This window comes from Gymnogyps californianus, chromosome 7 (genome assembly GCF_018139145.2).
Source record: "Gymnogyps californianus isolate 813 chromosome 7, ASM1813914v2, whole genome shotgun sequence".
Taxonomy (NCBI): Eukaryota; Metazoa; Chordata; class Aves; order Accipitriformes; family Cathartidae; genus Gymnogyps; species Gymnogyps californianus.
The window spans coordinates 21,550,746-21,572,044 of NC_059477.1; the positions used below are offsets into that span (position 1 = coordinate 21,550,746).

A 21,299-nucleotide genomic window follows, 5' to 3' on the forward strand; every position below is an offset into this window, starting at 1 on the left:
GGGAGGAATCTGCAATGAGACGGGAGGAGGGGAAACAGCCCGATGGAGCCAGAGAATTTCATCCCATGCGGGGGGTGCTGGGCAGCGCAACGAGCGGCAGGGACGTGTCCTTCTTGAAGGACTCGAGGGAAGAGCAAAAACTTACAAGCCCTTTTTGGAAAGGAGACCAGCCGACTGACAGCATTAAGTAGCCAAGACGATTGCTTTGCCGAGCACACCAACTGTCTAGGAACTGGATGCATAACAAAAACACTGACAGCACAAAAGCCAGCTTTTAAACATAGCTTTAAAGGTATTAACAGCCCTAGCAGATATGACCTTTTCCCCTCTATTCCCAGCTATCGTTTTAAAGGTGGTTTCAACCAATCGGGCAAAATGTTTGCTCAGTGCAGAGCACGAGAAATAATAATATAACTGTAGCTAATTGTCTTTATAAACGTAAACAAACATTCAGAGGAAATCGTGGCAGGATTGCAGTGCAGAGTCAACGAAAGATCACGCAAAGAACTCCTAAGCCACCAGTCAGTGCAAGGCGCGACCTGGCTGGGTCTGCGCCCAGCAGGCACACCGCCTGTGTGCTCATTCCTTCCCTTCTGGCCTTCCAGAAGTGCCTGTGTCTGGAGTAGACACGTTTTAACATAAACATTTACATCCTCGGAGAAGCTGAGGCCCGTCAGGGGAAGGAGCCAGACAATGAAGACCAGCGGCCTTTCCGCGGCACGCTGGAAACAAGAGTCGTTCCGGCACCTCGATGCCCCCGGCGGCGCGGCGCCTCCCGCCCCTCCGCGCTCCGCTCAGCACCGCGGACAGCGCCCGCCCCGCCCCCGGCGGGCCGCCCCGCCCCGCCCCGCCCCGCCCGCGGCGGCCCGGCGCGCTGCCCCGGCAAGGTCAGCGGCACGGCCCAGGGGGACGCGGCGAGGGCAGCAGCCCCGCCCGGCCCCAGGCGGGTATGCAACCTCCCTCGCTCCCGGGCGGGCAGGAAAATGTCGAAACCAAGCCCCACCGAGCCCGGCTCCGCTCCCCCGCCCCACGTCGCCTCTAGGTGGTGCTGTATCTCAAGCCCAGATCCTCAGCAAAGCCGGCCTGCACAGAGCCCGCCCGGGAGCGGCTGCGGCTGCTCGGAGCCTGTGCTGACGAGGGTCTATTCGTCCTGGCTCCGGCGGCGACAGGAGGAGCGGGAGGCAGCAAACTCTGGGGCTCCGCGGGTCCCCCCCTCGCTCATCTACAGCGCGGCTGTACACCACGCAAGGAAACGCCTGGTAACTCTCATTTGCAACGGACCCCCTTAAAAATCCGACCTAAACCCAGCTCTGGAGGCTTCATTCAGCACTCGCCACACCAACCGAGACCTTTGAAACACCCTTGCCAGACGTACACGCCCAGGCGGGGCCACTCAGAGGGGTACGGGGGTACGGGTTTCAGCGAGAGAGTTCAAAGCCTTCCCCTCCAGCTGTGCTGCCTGAGCTTTCTGCTCAGCCCCTCATCGCTGTTTTCTCTTTCCACGTGTCAGTCCCTTCCCTGTGGCTATTGCTCGAGTGCACTGTAGGCACAGGTTACGGAGAATCTCTCTGCAGGGTGGAGCCCCAGAAGACTTGGTTTGTGCTTTGAACCCAGACATTTACCGAGGGTGTGAAAACACACAGGAAAAACCACTGACCCACAGTATCAGCAAGGCAGCAGGGTGCAGATGTACTACAATTCCCTTAGTTGAAGCTTGTAACCAGCACATCGGTTAGAACTCACTTAAAAAAGCCAGACCATGGGGTATCTTTTAAGTTCACCTCCATCCACTAACTGGACATGCTAAAATATGAATCTTGAGTACTCTGGGTGGGCACAGGAATGAAAGCAATGCAATAAATATCTTTAGCAACAAAGACCAGTCAATGATTATACAGTGTTTATGACTGTGGGCATATAAAAAAAAGACTGTTGAGCAGAGGAAATTTGTTTATTATTTGTATTGCAGCCTGTGGGTTTGAAGAGTTGTCTTAGGAGCTGCATACAGTATTTTAAGAGCCAGGAGCGCCTCCTGCCTACACTGTAAGGAGTTCACAATGTAGCTACATGCCAATGGAAAAACAAATAGGGGAAAGGCACTGTGCCATCATGTTTCTTGTTTCTTCATATTCTGAACTATAGTCATGTTACATATGCATTTATCTGCAGGCAGAGCAGTAAATTGGCCTTCTGGTGATTATTATGATTGTGGTTTTTCCCCCCATGAGTGTTCTCTTTCTGCTGCCTTTTAATTGCCATTGTGTTAGGATTGTGAATGTTTTAGCTGGTTGGGATCAGGCACATTCTTTCCTTAAAAATGTATACAACAGTATGTACACTGAACATCTGTGATGTTCCTGAAATTGTGGGTTTGTATTTTTATCTTTGCAGCCTGTGATTCTTTTTTTCTAATCACACAGTTATAATCATTTGTAATCCAGTACATTATTACAAAATATATTCATTGCATCAGGTATCTGTTTCTTTTCCCACCATTTCCAGTACACAATTATGTCTCATTTACCTGTATCTTTGATAGAATGGAATAATTTAAATGATCAATTTCCTTAACTCTTGACAAAGAAAAATTGGAAAACTTTCAAAACTAAGTATTTCAGAACTTTCCTGGCTATCACCTGCAGTGCTAAAAGATACAGATATAAATTACTGTATATCTGTAACCAAAAAAAATGAACATGCCAAGAAAAAATAACAAACTATTGCTCTAATTATCTGGCCCTGTCCGGAAAATTCTACAAATGGAAATTTGGTGAAGACTATGGATTTATACTCCTATTCTACAGACAACTTTTGCTGTTTTACGGCACTTGATAACAATGTGTTGAAGGTGAGCGATACATTTGCTTTGGGTTTTATGATCAGTCAGTCACTGCTGTACCCAGCTGTCCCATATTTAAGGATCATGTCCATCGCTCGAATTTCAGACAGCTCAAGATGAGCTGCCAGCTAGAACATTCAGCACTGCTGTGATGAAGGGCATTTAGAAAAGTCTAATCTGAAGCACATTGTTTTACATACTTTGTGGCTTCTTGTTTCAGGATGTCCCCTTCCTGATCCATGCTGGCACGTGTTGCTGTCCGTTTTGATCTGCTTCATCTGAAAAACATCCCAAAGAACAACCCACATCCTGAAACAATAGCAGCAGCAAGTCCCAACTCTCAATACCCCCAAGCAAACATGGAAGTAAGCAAAAAAACCCCTTACTTCCAAACCATAACAAAATAAAACCCAGCAGAAAACCTTATTTATCCAGATGGACCAAACAAAATTACTTAAGTTGGGGAACTGTGACTGTAGCATGAAAAAATAACAAAAGTGACAGTACACCCAATAAGTCCGCCTTCTACCATTTTTAGGGAATTGCAACTGTTTACCCTGTGTTTGAAATAAAATTTATTTCCCGCCTCCCCCAATAACCCTGTAGAGCCAAGACAGCTAATGTCTGGATTTTCCCCTTGTGATGTTGTTATAATTGTTACATGTATCACTGAATTATCTTTTTATCCCATAGGAGGGCATCAGTTTACAATGAGAACATTCAGTAATTTCAGTAACGCTGCTGCAGGAGATAATGCAGTTTGGCTCTCCAATCTCAGAATGAATTTGGAGAGCTGGACTCTGGGATTTTTTAATACATTATTTATTTAAATTAAGCGTATTTCATAAATAATCCTCAGGAAACAAGAAACATGCTACTTTTAAAAAACAATTCTCAAATCATAACTCAGTCTCAGGTATGGGCTTTCCTAAGTCTCAAAAGTTTTCAGGATCATTACAGTTGTGAGCTTAACTAGGCTTTTTTTTCTTTTCCCTCTTTTCTCTGTGGTGGATAAGTCAGGTTTTGCCTTGATGAGTTCGTCAATTCACCCTGAAGAGTCATCAGTACTAGTGAAATAGTAGGCCTTCTGCCGCACCATACTTGAAACCCTGCACCCTTCTGGATTCTTTTTAGTTACAATATTACAGAAATTGAAATAAAAAAACCTTTTCAAAAAGGAAGGTTAAGTGCACCTGATTGAAATGAAAGTAATTTAAGCAGAAAACCAATACCTAAATTTTATAACAAGGTGCAAACATAGCACAGAAACACAAACAGGACGATATAAACAGCTACAAAAATGGACAATTGGCACACTGTACTCTGAGAAGTTAGATAACGAGTTTGTCCATCAGAGAAAAGAGACAGGCAGGTAGGAAAAAACTTCTTTCTCTCTGTTCGACTAAGTTCATATTACCTAATCTGAGTGGATTTCATTAGCACTCTCACAATAAACAGATTCCATTTTGATGTAATGGAGGAGTGCATGAGCTTTAAGCAAAGCCATCAGGTGTTACACACGCCTCTCTTCTCAGTATTAGTACAGAAGATTATGAGAGCATTGAGGTGCAATTTTAAGGAAAAAACACTTCTCCCAGATCAAGAGACAGGTGATTCAAACTGAAGACATCAGCTCCCAGGCAGAAAATCAGATTAGAGTTGTCATGTTAGAGACACATATTCAGATCTATTTATGTAATAAACTCCTGTCCTCTACTTTGGCCCTTCAAAACTTCCCTGCAAGCCCACATCTACCTAATGCTCTTGACTCCTCTTGCTGGCATTTTGACAGCTGCACTGGAAGAAGATGACCACAGGACAAGGCAGAGCCGCTGTCATCTGGGGCGGCGTTAGCAACTCAGCACTAGAACAAGAGACACAACTTAGCCATGTTATCTTTAACAGTTCATATTCAGCCACAATAAAGTTTTTTAAAGCTTATGCACAACAGATAAAGTTGTGAACAATGAATCAAGCATAATCTCTCTCTTTATAATCTTAAGGGATACTTAATGTTTGCAAAGGTTTAAAGGAAATGTCTGGGAAGGGATTCAAGAGAGAACAATGGATAGTGGTCTGGTTTCTGACAGCGCTGTTCTCTACAGGACAGCTAACAAGGCTACTTGCACTTCTCTCTGGTTAGAATGAGAGAACACCAACCTGGGACTTCACTCCTCAGCATTCTTCTAACAGTCATTAGATTGGTAGATTAATAATCTCTTTAAACAGAAGTCTAAACTAAACTACACTGAAGGTAAAGTGAGCTAGCAAAAATTCTGAAAGATTTGACAGATATCCAGGCCGATGCTATTCATGCCATACAGAAAAGCTTGGAGTTAGAGACGTAGTTCCACTGGCCTCTTCCTTCAGAGAAAATTCTGTACAAAGGTTTTAGGGATCTGAACACTGCAAAAACACCAACATGTAGCTTTTCTAGGATGTAAAAGAGTCCAGAATTGCCCCCTCCGGTATCTGAAATGTTAAACCTGCAATCTAGCTTGTGTATTGGTGTAAATTTGCCCTCAATGCCATCAGATAGATAATTTGCCATCAATACCAACGTGTCCATTGCTTGCTAGAGGCAGTCTATATAAAGCGCTGCAACAGAGTGCAATCTGCAGTAAGCAAGACTGGTATGACTGCATTCTGGTCACTGTTTTTTAACCTGTCAAAAAAAATTACTGTATTTATTTGCAAGTGAATAGGCTCTTCCTCAAGACACATACAGCATGGAATCTAGGTGAGGGAAGGATAACTGCAAAGAGTTTTAAGAAGTTCTTGTTCAAGAAAAGGCATTACAGATTGATCTGCTACTTTGAAATGTTTGTTGGTCAACAGCCAGTTTGAAAATGCAAATTTTAAACCAAAAAACCCACAAAAGATGCAAAGTCCTTTCAGAAACTATTTGACCAACTTCAACCACACAAAAGATCAAGAAACAAGTGTTTACTAATGAGGTTTAAAAAACCCACATTCAGCAGAGAGTGAAAATTAGTTTTACATTTTACAGTTATAAGTGTAACTTGTCTCATTAGACATAAGAAGTGAGATCCAAGATATTTAATTAAATACTTAATTTCCTTAAAAATGTAGTTAAAGACAAACTGGTTTTAAAACATGTCTGCTTCCCAGACAGTCCTGAGAAGCCCTGAAAAGCATCATTAAAAGCCTTCAACACTTACAGCTGAAGAGGTAAAAATCCCTTTACTGTGCTTTGCATATTCAGTTTTAGTTACTCAAAATAATCTCTATCACTATCAGAGCCACTAGGCTGATCCTCCCTACAGGTTCCTAATTTTGATTAACCAGACAGAATTAGTTTCAGTAAAACTTTGGAGCCCTTCAGAGACCCTCCATATTAGTCCATTTGTCTTTGCTCATGCTTTTCTGTCCAATTCCTCAGTAACAGTATGTGAGCTTCTCCTAGTCTCATTTATGGACACTGTATGAAGATAACAACAAAATAGCCATGGCAATAATTCAAACTTCAGAGCACCTTAAGCACTCCCAATTCCCAGAGGGCCACTTTCTGAGTACTGTGACATATACCTCATTTTTTTCATGAGCATGGGACTGTGAAAGCAGATGACATGCCCATTTTGAAAGTAATTCGAAAAAAAACCCACAATTGTCCTTCTCTTTCACTTTGCAGTAATTCTCTACAAGAAACATGAACAAGAATACGCTGGTAATGACAGGGACTCCACGAATGACCTTAGATGCCACTGAGATACAGAGACATTGTACCTTGTACCAAGATGAAGTACTGGAGAACTGCAAAGGTCCCTCTGCAACACAGGAAGATCGCTTCAAGTAAAATAAATTATCTCAAAATCTGTGGTTTCATGTTCTTTATGCTGCTGAGGTTAAACAAAGAAACAGACACTGCAAAGCTAAGCCCTGTTAAGAGTCACAAGTATTTGATAAGCATCTTCTCTGTCGTATTTACCCAAACAGGTCTGCATCAGGAATCACTGAAAGAAAAATAACACAACACAGTGATACCACAGCAGCTAAAGGCAATAAGAAACCAATGGATGTTTTCTTACATAGGCACATCTATCTAAGCATGAGAATATTAACCAATTATTTCTCCAAGACTTATAAACTTAGTCAGTCTCATTATTACTTGAGCATTTATTTTTCACATGAAAAAGAATATGCAAAGCATTTATTCAGTAACATTTAGACACATCATTGGTAAACAGTTTTTTCTTACACTGAGGTAAAAGGAAAATATACCCTTAAATTTATAGCATGAAATGGCTACTATATAGTCTTAAACATCAATATCAGGCCTTAGAATTTCTGTAGTGAAAAGCAATACTAAACTTTAATGTACTCGTGTTTAATAAAAGATGTTTATTACATCTTTTCTTCTGCCTACCTCAGAACAGCATGTTAGCTATGCTTGGTTTTCATTAGTTGACTTTACTGAATGTGATTACACTCAGTCCAATTCTCCATCCCCATATAACTTGTTTTGTACAACTAAATTCTTACTATTTTTAAAAAATAAACTGTAAATACAGTAAGAGTTGGGTACAAGCCTTATCTGCAGTAGCACAGCTTAATCAAAGTATTTTTTTATCATTTTAAAGCAAAAGCATTGCACTATCTGTCGAGTTACATTCATACCTTTTTACAGGCATGCCAGACAATTTATATCCAAACTTTTAAAAACATTTAACTTATTATCTATTTCTTTCAGCATTGTAACATGGTTCACTTAGTCCTCACCATGTGGACACCAACTGATTTGAGGTAATACATATGGCAGACATCCCACATAGATGTCTGCATTAAAAATGGCAGAAGATATTAGCACAAAATGTAAACCACCTTGAGTTTATCTATCTGATCTATTCTTGAGATACTCTACTAAAAGGGAATTTGACTCTCAAGAGCATATCTGAATCATTTTAAAGTTTTAATGCCAGTCTAGAAAAATCAGCATATTTATAAAGTAGGAAGAATGACTCCCAGCCTATGATTTTTCCCTGTCATTTTTAAAAGCATGAATATGAATTCATTTAGGTCTTGAGCAAATTGTTCTTCCTTAGAAAAATCTCCAAATTAAAAAACAAGCAATAGAAGCTGAAAGATGTGGACACTAAAATGAATATTAATAATTCAGGAATCACAACCTCAGAGAGGTTGATCATTTTCATTCCTTTCAATTCAAGTGAGAAGGGAGGTGCTCCACTTCTCTCTGGAAAGCAGCTGGCTTAGTTATCTTTTATCCATTTCTAGAAACTAAACTTTTGTTCTTTCTACAGCCTAGCTGTGGCCAGAGAAACAGCTGAATATCTGCGGTAAATTTACTCAAGAGTCTCAATCCTATAATCTCTTTATGCAGACCAAACTCACCAGGAGTGTGAACTCAAACTTCCCCAGTTGAGAATGAATATTTCACACCACAGTGACAGCTACCATCACTACTATAGTTCATGCCATCTCAGTCTATAACTTTTATAAATGTTAACAACAAATGAATACTAAATTGGTACAAGTCACAATCTTATCAGTTATGTAGATTTTCTGATCAATTTTACAACTGGCATTTATTCAACAGTGCTATATGGTTTATCTCCAAATTGGGACCAGAGACTTTCACTGAAGCTATACATTTTTACAAAGACCTCAGGTAAAGCTTTTCAGTTGAAATATTCTTAACAGCTATTTCATTAATGTTAAGGCTACAAAAATCACAACAATTTTCAGCAAGCGGTGTTTTTATTTCAAGGCAGCATTTCTGTCACTCAAAACCACATAATCATTTTGCAGAATAGGGAGTTTCATATAATCATTCTGGAGGATTCATTTTTCCCTGTTCAAGTGGTGCAAAGGAATGTAACGAGTCTAATACTCCTAAAATACTATGTTATGCTCAACTGACAATCTATATCACAGTTTCCATGTGACTTGCTGCTCCAGTGGGAAAATACTTTATCAATTACTTCTGCATACATCAAGTTTGCATGTGTCATCAAGTTACAGAACAAGGTAATTTTTGCAGGTATAAGTTTGAAAATACTACAAGGACTACAAATATTCTAAGACCTGATAATAATGTTAGTAAAGACTACTGAAATTTGTAAGAAAAATTACGATTAAACAGTATACTTGAACATGCCTGTTGGAGAATCAAAATCATCAACTGAAATACTGTAGAATCTCCAAACTAATTTTCCTCGGAATCATCAGAACTTTTTTCATTTTCTTCATCATTGCTATTTGAACAGCTAGTACTCTGTGTTGCTGTCACGGCTTTCATCACTTGTTTCTTCATCATCTTCACCCTCCCCACTGGCAAGTTTCTGTGCTGCTTCTGGACAAAAATACACAAGATCATTCATTGCTGCACTGCACTTTATATTAAAAAGAAGTTAAAAAGAAGCAAGTAGGGCAATTAGTTTCACCTATTTTCAATTAAATCATTAAATACTGATTAATCCTTTCTAGCAAGTGAAGAAAGCCCTGTAATGATTGTGTGGCGGACTGCAGAGTTAAAGCTACAAAGTCAGCTTGTATCCTGAAATGTGCTGTGACCACTTTGCACTTGGAATTGGCTCAACGCAGCTCTAAAACCAGCACAGCTGGTCACCAGAAAATCACTCATTTATGGGAGAATGCTCAGATGAATTAAGCCACTGTTTAAGCTTCTTTGTTGTTCCTGTTTCCTGTAGCTACAAAGCGGCAAGAGAATGGAACATTCCCCCTCTCTCTACCCCCTGCCCCTTCCTACTTTATAGGAAGTCTTAATCATGAAAAAGTGGTCTAAGCTAAAGTTAATATGTGAGAGAAGAAAATGTACATCTAAACCAGGCTTGGGAGTATCCAGAGATGGATTAAAGTAATCTTTGTAATTCTTTCCTTCTCATTCTTTCCTTCTCATACTACAGAATTCAGAGGGACTCCTTGAGTTTAACCTCATTCAGCCTAATACCTATTTCATGACAAACACGGCTTACATTTTGGCACAATTCAATTGCCTTGATCACAGGTAACATCTCAGAGCATCATTAGATGTCTTTTTGTGAATCTATCTGGGGTAGTTTAAAAACTGATTTCCTTTACTAATTTTTACATATTCTCTGCTGGAAGTTTCCTACCTAAGAGCTAAAAGAGTTTTCTTGAGCACTCCTCTTCCACTTCAGTGCCGGGTAAGCCAGGTTAGTTTAAGGTCTTTATCGATGCTTTGGACTAAGCTAGTTGATATTATATTGAGACAGATGATGGGAGCTCACCTGGTCCATTCTACTTGTCCTGAGTTTAGAAGACACTTTCTAAATTTATAAGATTTCTGATTCTTTTCTTCCTCCCTTAACATACTGTAAAATGAATACTTGCAATTGAACATTAACAACTAGAGAATGTTTAGTGTGACATTTTATAGACCAAGGCAGTCTATTTAAAATGTAGAAAATCCAGATGTAATATCAGTATTTTCTCGATTACTGACTTTTTAAACACAAAGTCAGGTTCCTATTGGTACAATAATTCTCAGTGTTTATCTGTGAAAGGCAAGAATGCCTCTACAATAAATATTGTAGTTGCGATTCTCAAACTTACCCATCAACACCTTTTCTTCCGGAAGTGGAAAAACTGCTTGGCCTCAGTATTTTCTGGTTCGTAGATCAGAACTGCAATCTGACAACATAATATATTACAAACATGTATATGATGACAAAATAAACAGAAAAAAACCCATAAATAAGTCTGCCACTTATGGTTCATGGAAGTGCAATTATACCAGTGAAAAACTTTACATATACACATATCAGAAATGGATAGTCATAACCTGAAGAATATCAAGCTTACTGTCACAACCTGTGCTCTTGGGTAGTATCATAATTTTGAGTAAGTGTCTGCAATGCAAAAAAAAAAGATTTCTCAGCTCATGGCATTAATAATTTCAGGTAAAACTAATTCTAGAATTAGGATGGAAAGACTGCAAATGACATTTAAGAGCAATAAGATCATAAAGATCTTAAATAAAGATTGTAATTGATATAATCATTATATCATAAATAAGAATAACAAACACAGAAAATTCGGACACCAGGTTAAACCTGAAAGAAACCCAAAACCAGCAAGACACGAAAAAGCTTTAATATTATTTTGCATACCACATGCACACATGCACCATAAAGTGAGCAAAACCAATCGAATTCAAAAATTTCACAGGGATGAATAATTTTGAGGTGAAAACTGCCCTAATTAAATCCCTCAAGAGTCAGTTAGACAGTGGCTGGGCAATTGTTATTTTTCGCAAGAGAGTACAAAACTCACTGTTCTTGTTATAGCAAAGTGCCCAGTATTTTGGGCTTTGCCATCCTGCCTCCCCTTATCAACCTTCCTTCTCTATTGCATTTTCTACAAAAAACAATTAAATGAGTTGAAATGAAGGTTCTCCTCCCCATCCTAAAGAACAGCGCATGCAGGAGCTTGTGACCAGCTAATGAACAGGGAGCCAGGAAAAATCAGCTGAGGTCACTTGGACACAACAACAGCAACAGAGATCGAAGAATATACTACTAAAGCCAACTACTCAACTGATGGCAAGCAGGCAGGCAAGAAGAAATTGTAACCCACACAACCGTGTGTCTGAGGCCTCCAAAGCTGTGCTCCTTGGCAAACATAGCAAAATACATATTTATCATCAGGAGCTGTTGCTGAGAAATCATGGTAATAACTGACACAATGTATCGTTTTCATCAATGAGTATTTTTCACTATAAGCCAAAATCACATGGAAACCTAGGTCTGGGAATGAAAGGCTGGCTAACTAGGTAATTAATACTGCTAACAAATCTTGACAAGAATTAAGTAGTATTCACTGCAGAATTGGTGCCCCAGCTTACCTGAGTCCATAATACTTAGTCATGCTGTTAATTTGTTATTTTAATAAAGGAAGATTTACCTCACCCAACAATTCTATTGGTGCAGTAAGTTTTCCCTCTTCACTTTCACTTCGTTCATTACTACTTTCTTCATCATCATGTGATATGTCTCCTAGTAGCTCATCATTATTCTGATTTTCAATAGTATTTGGCTCAATTTCAGCACCAAGTTCATTACTGAGTGCTTTCTTAATGTTCCTAGATTCTTTTTCACCTGAATTAAAAAAGTAGAATAATTTATTAATGACAACCATAGCAAACATTAGCACTTGCAGAGCATTTTATATGTTCAGATTAACTCCCAAACATTTATTCATTAATGGTGATCACTGATAAGGTCTTTTTGTATATAGTTTAAAATATTTTCTATTTAATGATTACATCAAAAAGGTTCCTTCTAAAAATTTACTTAGAAGAGTTTATGAACTTTAAAGATACTAATATTATACCTGAAGAGAAAAATAATAATCTCTTACTGCAAGAATGCAATGGGACTGAGATGGTATCTTCCACTAGTAAGAACTCAAAATGCTAGCTGTCTAAACCTCTCTTGTCTATACACCCATCTAATTTTAAATGCAGTCCTCCTGTTGACACATAGGACAAAAAGCTGAAAGAATGTGTTCATCAATGATTAAGTTTTTGAGTTTAAAAATCACTCTTAGGCTACAAACAAAATCACATTACTGGGCTCATCTTAGTGATATTAATTTTAGCAGCTTTGTCCCATAAGATGCAGTTGCAAAGAAATTTTTTTAAAAGTAGGCATCAAAGAATATAGTAGCAAGCAAAAGAAAAGACAATTTAAAATTTTATATTATATGAAAAAGTCAAAGAACTGATGCAGACCAGAATGTCTTTATAGCAACATCAGTTGCAGTTCCAGTGTAACAATGAGTTACACGGATTAAAGGAGAGAACTGACATCTTTACTTTAGATGAAAAAAACCCGTATTGTTCACAAATAACTTCTTTTTTTCAGTCATACAATTCATTTTAAGAACATGTAAAAATATATTGACCAGTTCAAAAGATAATGCTAAGTTGAAAACAGATCACAAGAAACCAAATATGTACTTAAGACCGTCTTTGTTCCTAACATAACAAAGTACGTTGTTTCAGACTTCTAGGATAGCTTGAATTCACTGCAATCTTATGGGAAAGTTTGTATTTCTTTCTTTTCTTTTTTAAAATTAAATTTGTTTGTTATTTTTCACAATAAAGAGTTTTGTCTTTAGTAGAATGCATGCAGCCAATTCCTTTCTTTGAATTTGGCTGTTCTCTAGTCTTGTTCGCAATGGAAAGTCACAGGCTAAATTCTGCCATTTTCCCAAGGGGCTTGTTTTCAAGAAAGTATGGCCCCTCGTTCCTTGGAAACTAGAGTGAAAGGGAGTGTCTGCTGTCAATTTTTAAAGAAAGTCATTTCTCAAAAATTTCTCTGAGTATTTTGGGGACAAACCCTTCATGCAAGACAGTGTTCCAGGTAAGAAAAACAAAGCAAAGTCAAGGCAATGAGTCAGTACTATGTATTTTAGGTCTACCCAACTGGGAAGGCAGTAGGAAAGAAAGAACGAAAATATGTGCTTTTGTACAAGCCTGCACATGCGTGTAGAGGTCCATGCAAATAAGGGAAGGCATACAGGAATGAAGAAAATCAGAAGAGGGTGCATATGCTCAGAGAGGAGTATGCAAGAACAAGATTGGATGGAATTAGGAGGGAGAAATCTGATGCATTTTCCTTGAGAGATAACCACCTTATTCCTCCCGTCCATCCCCTTAATTAAAATCCCTTCTATTTCAAAAGTACCAACTATCTTTTCTCTTGCAGTCTAACTATAGATATCAATTTAAACTCAGACCACCTTAGTCTTAACTTACACTTAGCTTTGAAGTCTTCTGTTTCAATACTAGACCTGAAGAAGTGCTTCTGTGTCCAGTATTTATCTACTTTTCCTCAGTTATGCAAACTGGTCCAACAAAAGACATGACCTCTGTCCTCACACCTTGCCTATGTCTTTAGCTCATTACAAATACCAAAATGCTGTCACAGGAGTCATTCTCACACTTGTTCTTTCCTTGCTGGCATGACAAGTATTTAATAATATCATGGGAAAAGGAATAATTTCAGCAAAAATGTCCAACACAGCCCCTATCCATAATGGCCTACAATTTGGTATTTTTTTTTTTTTCCCCCTGAGGAGTGGGAATTGAGATTTAAATCTCTGCAGGCAAAAGGAACTGAGTTTCAAAAAACCTCAGAATGTACTACTACTCAGATTTCAGGAAAAGGGAGAACAGCATTCTCACTCTGTCTTTTCCTCTGTGCTAGGAGAAAGGATGGGTGCCTAACTCTTGGAAAAGGCTCAGGATGGAAACTCTTCTGAGGACACTTAAACTCCTTATTTCCAATTTACTGGCTTAGGAGGCTTCTCAGCTCAGCATGTTGAATTACAGGCATCCCTCCTTGGGCATCTAACCCTTCCCCATAGTGGCTATTTATTTATCATTAATACCAAAAAGGAAAAATTTGAAAAAAATGGAAAAGAGAACTCTACAAAAGATATTTGCATGGAGAATTAACAATAATTCAGAGTATACTTCACTTCAAACATTCATGTCCAACTTTCTTGAATTTTGATTTCCAGAAACAAGTAATATAAATAAGGTTTTAATAACTGATCATTGTAATACTTAAAAAAAAAAAGTAATATATTTCTATAGTCTGTTGAGATATAAAATTTTCACTGAACTCCTCTGTAGAATCTCTTTACACTGGCCAAATCTTCTTGTCTGCCATACAAAGTTATTGATGCCATCAGAATTTCAGACTCTCCAGCTTCAGAAAGTACCAACCTTATTGTGGAGCAATTATTCTGTAGCGTGTCGGCCATCAGGTATTACTTCCATGTCAATCTAGCTAGAGGGCATCCACCACGTATTTATTGAACTCTGTAACACATTGGTAAAAGCCAAATGTTTTCTGTTTGTTACTACATAAAAGACTATTCTCTACAGAGCTATATTCAGGAGACAACAGAACTAAAAAACATGGTTCCCATAGCCTGAAGAATGTTTACAGGCAAATGCTTTACTGAGATAAGCACTCATCCCACGGGTGAAACTTTCTCCATAAAGCCAGATAAAAAACAGGTGCCAAGACAGCATATTCAGACCTGAAGGGAAAAAAAATTCTTTTGCACAACTAAGCTGCAGAACTACAAGTTGCTCATAACATCTACTATAAATCAACCCATCATAAGTGTTTCATTTGAACAGTCACACCCACAAACCATAGGTAACTTTAAGTAAATACAAATCGTACCTGTATTTTCTTATATCATCTGGGGAAGAATGCTGGATGAATTCTCATTTCTCACACTTTTGGATGAAACATCCCATATATATATTGCAAGAAAGTGGGGGGGGGGGGGGGGGGGAAGAAAAAAACAAACATATAAATATGAGAAATACTAAAAATCGCATCATTATTCATCAAACTGACCTCTAATGAAGTTTTACAGCCACAGCAAAATAATATACCCTGTGATAACCCTATAACAAATATTCATTCTCTACAGAAAAATGGGTTGGTTGAAAAATGAACATACGTGAAAATGAAGAACAAAATAGTTCTAGACATAATATGATGCATAAATAACTCACTCTTGAAGCTGAAAATTCCTCATTTATAAAGTATCAGAAAGGAACAGTCATTTAGCTTGCTACCTTTCTCCTTTCCTGGTTTCCACAAAGAAAAAGAAATTTTATCTCACATTTTAACAAGCCTTCTATTATCCAAGCTTTTCAAGGAGTATGATGAATAATGAATTTTTTCTTTGCAATTGCTTTCAAGGCAACCCAGATCAAAGTTGGGTTCACTGACAAAAAATAAGGTTTTACAATAGCTCCAAATTTTAGAATCCATTTATTTTTAAGTCATGTCCAGCAGACAAAACCATGCAGCTCAAACCTTGTTTTCTCTGGCTGCCTAAGATGCTGTTTTTCTCCCCTCTGTTTGTGTTCACCCTAGGCAATGGCAGATCATGCTGACTGCAGCTGCCTCATCTGTGCCACCATTCTCCTTGGGCCTTCTACCATCTACCGGAAAGACAAGCTGGGATACAAAATATATAGTTCCTGGCACATCCTCCTAACCTGCAGTTCAAGACTGTGGTCATGAACAGGTGAAGGGAAGAGCCACAGAGGTCGGTGTGGCAAGATTTCTTGCTGAGGATTTCCTCCCAATGACCACCTCCTGTTGACAGACTTCCCACTGACTAACCATTAAAAGAACTGGACACTACCTAAATTGTCCAGAGGATTTAATACCTATTAAAAAACCTTCCTGGTAACATTTACATAGCACTTATTAAATCAGAATGATTTAATCAGGGTGAAATAAGACCTATTTTTCAACAGATTTGTTTTGCAGGGGGACACCATTGCTTACCACTTGTGGTCCAAATCCTAAATTGCCTTATACTACAAATCAATGATTCTCCACACAGAGAAAACAAAATATACTCTTCTCCTCCAAAATTATAATAATATTTCAATAAAAATACAGTATTTTTCAGCTTCTGCTGAACAAAGCTAGTGAGCTTCCAATCTGTACCATGGCAAAAAAGGTTGTGATCAGAACATGAGTCCCAAGAAAAGGTTCTTTTGCATGTTTATTTTTCACTTAAATATAAATTGTGACACAGAAAGCTCCCACACAGTAAGTACCCACCTGGGGTCAACAGCATCACTCTGCTCTTTGACACATATTAAATGACGGCAACAGTGGAAATCATATTTATTGACTCTGCGTCTCTCAGCAGTTCGATTCACTTCCTTGAACGTATATTCTATAGAAAACAAAACCATGTTACATTTATTTATCCGTATGTTTATCTACAGTAATAATAAAAATATTTAAAAAATTAAATGACAAGTCACAGAACGTGAAGATGTTGAGTTCCTATAATGTAGCTTACTCAACACTAATAATATTTTTTTATTTGATCTAAATAACAATGGTGCCAAGTGAACCACAGGTTAAAGAGTTCATCCATGTATTTCCAGTCTTTCAAAATTAATTGGGTGACAAATGATTGCATTATTGAGCTCTAATTGCTTAAAAAAGCATGTAATAGATCAGCTGCAAAACAAAAGACATCTTCTTACCATGGTACTGCTTGAATTGATTCAATAGCCACTTCTGAAAAGCAAATACAAAACAGCTGTTTCACATTTTGGTTTACCTGATGCAAATTTTGTTCCTCAATTCTAAGATATCTTTAACTTGAAGCTGTATGGTGATCTTTTTAAAAGTTCCACTTCAAATATGCACTACTGAATTGCTCAACCCCATGCTTACTTAGATTTCCCTGATTAAGTAACAAGTATTTTAAAGCAAGTATCATTTTAAAAGTTAGCAATTGTTAAATAATTTACCTTTTGGGCCCAAAATACATAATTTTTCATTTTGTCTATCTGTTTGCTCCCAAAATAGAAACAGTAACTTTAAAAAGCATTTATTTTCTATTCATGGTATTACTAAATTTCTGAGGCAGCAAAAATTTTCAGCAATTTCAACACAAATCCACGCAAAGATAGAAACTGAAACTTTGGCATCACTTCACCTACAATTTAAAACATCATTCAACAGAATATCTAAATAAGAAATGAAACTAATCTATTGCCACAAAGGAGGTACATATTCAAGTTCTGGAGTAAGCTGATGCTTACCTTCTTGATCTCTGTCCTTTTTAAACAATTGTATCTAGCAGAAAATAAAAAAAAATTTAAAAATTCCAACTGTGTTGTTTGTGGTTTTTTTTTTACAGTAGACTACCAGAATTTGTCCAAATAGACATGCAACATCAAAGTGAATAGAACTTTTTTTTTTTTTTAATCTTGGGACAGCATGTTTTTACTTAGCTTCAGTTACTGAAGCAATTAATTCATATCGACTTAATGTCTAACTCAAACAAAGAAAAAAACTCAACAAACAAAACAAAGAAAACCAATTAGGACTTTCCCAGTGTCTTCTACAAGCTCTTGAGGTGGGCTTCTTCCCTGGGGTCTCCATCTCTATTAGAAGTGATCTATCCAGCAAAGCACTGACGTATGTGCTCACACTCTACCCGATTATGTAAACAACCACAGTACATTCTTATGTCCTATTGAGATCACTGAAAATTAAATGTGTGCTTAAATGAATTTCTCTGTGGATACCTTAGTAAGCAAACCACATGAATGCTACTATTATGCTCTTTAGCATTTATGAGGTGCTAGAATTTGTAATTATCATTTCCGATGGCCTTGATTTTCCACTGTTAGCAAACCTTCATCAGTACAGACTGATTATGTAGTGCTAACGGATCATCACAATAGAGCAATATAGGACAAACATATAAAGATTTAAAAAATGTGTCTAATGTATACTCTTTGTCATTAGAGAAACAAAAAATTAAGCTTCTATGTTATGACTTCCACATATCTTACTCTAGAGCCATTTGAAGACCTGATTTGCTACACCTTATTAAAATCATGTTTGAGCCTACAACAGTTATTTCACACCTTGCATAAGACAAGTACCTTGACCCATCTCTTTGATAACAGCAGTTTAAAGCTTACCTGGGAGAGAACACAGTATACAGCCCCTCCTGATTCACTGAGCTATTGCTGGCATTCAAGGAGAGCAAGTGGGAACAAGATAGCTCCAGAAACAGAGTAAAGCTGTAGGCCATGCAGTCCCTTTTCCTCTGTCTAGCAGATCCCAAACCAGGTAACTAGGAAGGGTTGTTTGACATTTTATGACTGTAAAATGGTGAAGTTCTTCAGCATGAGGAGCAACAACAGTATCTAGAGTTGTACAGCAGAGACACCCAGAAATTACTGTGAATTCAAAATGAAAAAGATTTATTGCACTTTCACAAGTACCTAACCTAAAAAAGCCTCCAGTAGCTACAAAAACCTACCTTTTTCCTCAACTGTAGCTACAGCATCACTTACATAGCTACATAAAATCAAAACACAAAATTTGAATGTAGAAGTTTGAACAAACATTTATGAAAAAAGCTTAAAATTTGACACATCACAAAAATGATGCCAAGTGCAGTAAGTACCATACTTAACCTACTTTGCCCTTCAGAATGTGCACTTTTTATTACAATTCTCATTTGGTCCACTGGGTGGATTGCTCCTCTTTTATCCACTAGGCTTGATCAAATCAGTGCAATATAAGAACTGCTGATGCATGAAATGATAGGTCAGTGTAACCTTGTCATGGAGTAATATCCCTGCAAATCACAGCAAACAAATAAAACAATTCATTTTATGTGCTCTAGGTATTAGGCATAAATTACCAAAACCTAAAGCAGAAACATTTTTACTTCAAATATATTGCTGCATACTACTATATGAAAAACTCATTTAAATAACTTCTTAACACACAACAAGGGGAAAAACATTTACAAATAAATGGTTGTTTTAGTGGCCATTACCAAAACCCCTTCATCCACCATCGGACTTTCCCAGATCAGTATAACTGATTTCTTCTTATGGCCTTCGTACAATGAAGGCTTTCTACAAACTTTTGGCATCAAGATGTGTCTTTCTTTTCTTGTCTTGTCCATTACAGATGTCTCTAGAGTAAGTTCATCTAAACAGCAGGCACAGTACATTTAGCGCAATTTTTACATATAAAAGTTCTTTTTTTTGCAATTTGTATTTTTTCATTTTTAATTAGTTTACCACAACAAAGTTAGCATTACACTGTTAAAGTTTCCATGTACTTAAAAAGAGATTTGCCTATGAGATGATTCATGATCATATAACGAAATACTTTGTAAGACAAGTGTAATGGTAGTGAAAAAGTGAACTACCACCCCAGTAGTCACATGCTAAGACATCATCCTATAAAACATAATGGAAACATTAATGTGTGATTTTATTCTTAACAGCATTAGATGTTCTATAAGGATCTCTGCTGTGCATTGCTATTAATACAAAATCTTCGTTTAAAACTTTTAGAATAAGCTACATATATGTGTGAGCATACACACACATTTCTACATACTAGGGTTGGTAAATAGAACTTACAGGAGCTTACAAGGCTGGTGTTGTGTAATTATGAGAGTATATGCTCATGCTGTTTCTATGTAGCGACAGTAAAACATAATTTAAACAAAATTTAAACGGTATTTCTAACTGGAGTCTATTCTTGAATGGTTTGCTGTATTATGACAACTGTATAGAGGACAAATTATGAGTACTTCTGTGTATCTAATGTGTGCTGAACTTCTGAGGTGGGTAGGGTTTTTTTCTTTCCTAAAATGTCCTCAGGTAGTTATAGGGATACTTAATTAAAAAGTGTTTGATTTTATAAACAAACACAGAGAAACTATTTTAAACTTTAGGGATCAGTGAATGGAAAAAACCTTACATGATTATTTTGTTAGACAATAAATGTTTAAAATACATGTTATACTTAACTGCATAGTTTAACATGAAAAAAATAGTGCAAATTAATTTTAAAGTCTGAAATATAGTGTTTATAGTTATACATTTAACATGGGAACGAGGTGTTGGAAACAGGTGTTGAAAAGATTTCATTTTCCATTTGGGACATGAGAGGGAACACACATGTTCTCATGATAGATACCTCAAGTAGGGTACTCTTTATCAGAGTGATTTTTCAGAAACTGGACGTGCCAACTACACAATCTACACTTTAAAACCAAGAGACTACACTACAATGCCATTATTAGATTTAATCAGGGTCTGCCGGCCACATGAAAGACAAGATACAAATATTAATAATATTTCTTAAAAACCTGAACAAAATTTTAAAAACAAAAATATTAGATATTAAAATATGCTACTTATGCTCTCATAATTAGCTTAATAACAAACACACTTTCCAATGTTTTAAGAAAACACCTGGAAATTAGAAACTCTTTACTTAAAAAAACCCCCACACTATCTGTAGTCACACATAGCTCATAATAAAATACATCTGGACTGATCACTTCTAGTGTTCCAAAAACCTGAAAAATAAACCATAAAGAAATAATTTTTAAACAAGTTTGGTGACCATATCCACTATAAAATCTAGTAGAGTTATCTGAAGGCTCCTATAAACAGAATCAGCTGGTTTTCCTTTAATCTTCGGCTGAAAGGGCCCATGACACAGTAGCCATATGCCAAAAAGAATATTAAGAACATTCAACAAAAAGATCTGCAACTTCTCGCGGTCAAAAATAAAGCTATCTATTTTGTGGTCAGTCTTAAGGATACATACATTTTCCTATAGCATACAGATAAGAAGCTCAGAAGCTCAATCACAAAAAGCAGAATTCCTCAACACGCAGTAGCTGTGCATCCTTGAAAGCAACAGACCAACGTCTCTCTGCTCTCCTTGCCAGCACTGGCATTTATAAATGTTTTCCCCTTGCCGCTATCTCACTTTGAAGCAGCCAAAGCAAGCCTTATTTTGTTGCTGGGTTTTGGCCTCCCCTCACAGAAGGTACACAGCTGTCAGAGAAGCACGATGTTTTATGTTTG

General features: G+C 37.6%; 1 long non-coding RNA gene across 1 annotated transcript; it reads right to left on the reverse strand.

The window, feature by feature from the left end:
* Positions 1 to 8,907: 8,907 nt before the first annotated feature.
* On the reverse strand, positions 8,908 to 17,504 carry LOC127018694 (uncharacterized). Its single transcript, XR_007766806.1, has 8 exons — positions 17,478 to 17,504; positions 16,914 to 16,947; positions 16,477 to 16,594; positions 15,067 to 15,122; positions 14,598 to 14,693; positions 11,765 to 11,958; positions 10,415 to 10,492; positions 8,908 to 9,170 (listed from the first exon to the last, which is right to left on the reverse strand). It is a non-coding gene; the product is annotated as an uncharacterized LOC127018694 (long non-coding RNA).
* Between the last annotated feature and the right edge of the window lie 3,795 nt (positions 17,505 to 21,299).